General features: G+C 39.3%; 1 non-coding gene across 1 annotated transcript; it reads right to left on the bottom strand.

The window, feature by feature from the left end:
* Positions 1-26: 26 nt before the first annotated feature.
* LOC115718247 (small nucleolar RNA R71) lies at positions 27-133 on the bottom strand. The gene has a single exon (XR_004011829.2). It is a non-coding gene; the product is annotated as a small nucleolar RNA R71 (small nucleolar RNA).
* Between the last annotated feature and the right edge of the window lie 2,360 nt (positions 134-2,493).

Genomic DNA, 2,493 nt, shown 5'->3' with positions numbered 1-2,493 from the left:
AGTTCTTTCCTCCAGCCAAGTCTGCAAAGCTGAGAGGAGAAATCAACAACTTCTGCCAACAAGATAATGAATCTCTCCATGAGGCTTGGGAGAGGTTTAAAGATCTGATCAGAAAGTGCCCTCATCATGGTATAGAGAAGTGAATGCTGGTCCACAACTTTTACAATGGGTTGGTAGGTAACACTCGAACTCTAATAGATGCAGCAGCTGGAGGAGCCTTTATGAGAAAAAGTGCTAATGAGGCTTATGATCTATTGGAGGAGATGGCTCTAAACAATCAGCAGTGGCCAACTGAAAGGAGTCAATCAAAGAGGGTAGCTGGTGTGTTAGAGGTTGATGCCATCACAAAGTTGACAGCTCCGGTTGAGGAATTGACAAAGCTAATTGCAGGGCAAGCTAAACAAGCCCAAGTTTTTTGTGAGTTATGTGGAGGAAGTCACCACTTTTCAGAGTGTCAAGCAGATGTGGATGATTTGCCAATAGATGAAGCTAAAGCCATTGGAAATTTTTCACAGAATAAAAACAACAATTATGGGTTCAACCAGGGTAATAATCGAAGAAACAGTGGGTTCTATCAGCAACGAAATCAGAACCAGAATCAGAACCAACAGTTTAATCAGCAACAAACCTCTGGTGGAAATTCTAGTTTACAAACAGATTTATTGCTTCAATTCATGACTGAAACTAGATCTTCAATCAAAGACCTGCAGACACAGATGGGCCAACTAGCAACTCAAGTAGCAACCCGTCCTCAAGGGAATCTTCCTAGCACAACTGAAGTAAACCCCAAAGAAAACTGCAAGGCAATTACCCTGAGAAGCGGTAAAAATTATGATGGTCCTGAAAGGCCACAACTAGCGAATGGAGAAAAGGAGAACGAAGCTCAACCCATGCCAACCCCAACACCAACATCAGAGAAGGCTACTGACAGCCCAACATAACCACAACAGTCTCCACCAATTAACAGTGATCACCATGTAAAAATGCCCTATCCTCAAAGGCTTCAAAAGTCAAGCCTAGACAAGCAGTGCACCAAAATCCTAGAAGTCTTCAAAAGACTTCACTTTAACATTCCCTTTGCTGAAGCTTTAGAGAAGATGCCAAGTTATGTGAAGTTTATGAAGGAAATTCTGTCAAAGAAGAGAAAATTGGAGGACTATGAAACAGTGGCATTAACTGAGGAGTGTAGCGCCATTTTGTAAAAGAAACTACCGCCCAAGCTTAAAGATCCGGGTAGTTTCAATATTCCATGCTCTATACGGGGTTCAGTGGAAACTAAAGCTCTATGTGATCAAGGAGCAAGCATTAATCTAATGCATTTGTCTGTCTTCAAGAGGCTAGGATTGGGAAAAGCAAAGCCTACAACAGTGACTTTACAACTGGCAGATCGTTCTTTGACTCATCCTTATGGGATAATTGAAGATGTACTGGTGAAGGTTGGTAAGTTTATCTTCCCTGCTGATTTCCTAATTCTTGATATGGAGGAAGATTTAACTATTCCCATTATTTTGGGAAGACCATTCTTAGCCACGGGCCAAGCAGTAATAGATGTTCAAAAGGGAGAGTTAAAGTTGAGAGTGCAAGATGAAGAGGTCAATTTTAATGTTTTTGCCCCAACTGACATTCCTACCTGTTGCAAGATTGAGATGGTGAAGGGTTCTTTTGTTAAAGCTGATAAGAAGAAAGCAAAGCCTAAAGAGCGACTTCAAACGATTCAGCGTCGTTGGAAAAGATTGATGTGTGGTAGTTCTAAAGGTGAGCTTACTCTTGTGCAAAAATCTGAAATCAACACTATTGGTGGTCAATTTTCTTCATTTAGTATGAGGGCTCTTTTGGATGAAAAGGGTCCACCCAACCCTTTCTGAGAGGGTCTCGGGTAAGTCTCTTTTCTATGCATATTCCTGTATACATTGGGGACAATGTCATATTTAGTTTGGGGGGAGAGACTTAAAAATTTTAAATATTTCTGCATTTTAATTTTCTGTTTTAGTTGTTTTAGTTCTTTGCGTTAGTTAAGGAATGGCAATAAGCTTGATGATAGTTGTATACTGCTAATTAGTGTGATGTGATCTGAAATTGTAAAATAACTGTGTGCTTGATTTTGTTAACTCTTTGGATTAGTTCGGATGTTTTGAAACCTGTTTTTCTGCAAATATTCAATTTGTGAAAATTGTAATAACTGTTTTACTATGGTTTGTGGTAAGATTGACAGGATAGCTTAGAACTTGCATGTTTATTCTTTTGAGGCGAAATCCTTGATAGTGTTCAATTGGAATATGACTTAGGCATTTGTTGGATAGTTTGAGCCTTTCAAGCCTACCATAATAATGTGTATCCCTAGTGAACCTTTTGAGCATAAACCTCTTTTGTTTTTCACCCGTTGATTTGAAAAGTTGTGCAACCACACTATTAATTTTTTCTTCACCATGTTATCCATGATATCATAAGCTACATAATTAGTTTGGGGGAGAAGAAACATTTAGTGAGAGGAAT

The sequence above is a fragment of the Cannabis sativa genome, chromosome 5 (genome assembly GCF_029168945.1).
Source record: "Cannabis sativa cultivar Pink pepper isolate KNU-18-1 chromosome 5, ASM2916894v1, whole genome shotgun sequence".
Taxonomy (NCBI): domain Eukaryota; kingdom Viridiplantae; phylum Streptophyta; class Magnoliopsida; order Rosales; family Cannabaceae; genus Cannabis; species Cannabis sativa.
The sequence above is the reverse complement of the archived record's forward strand: the minus strand, read 5'-3'. Positions and strand labels throughout refer to the sequence as shown.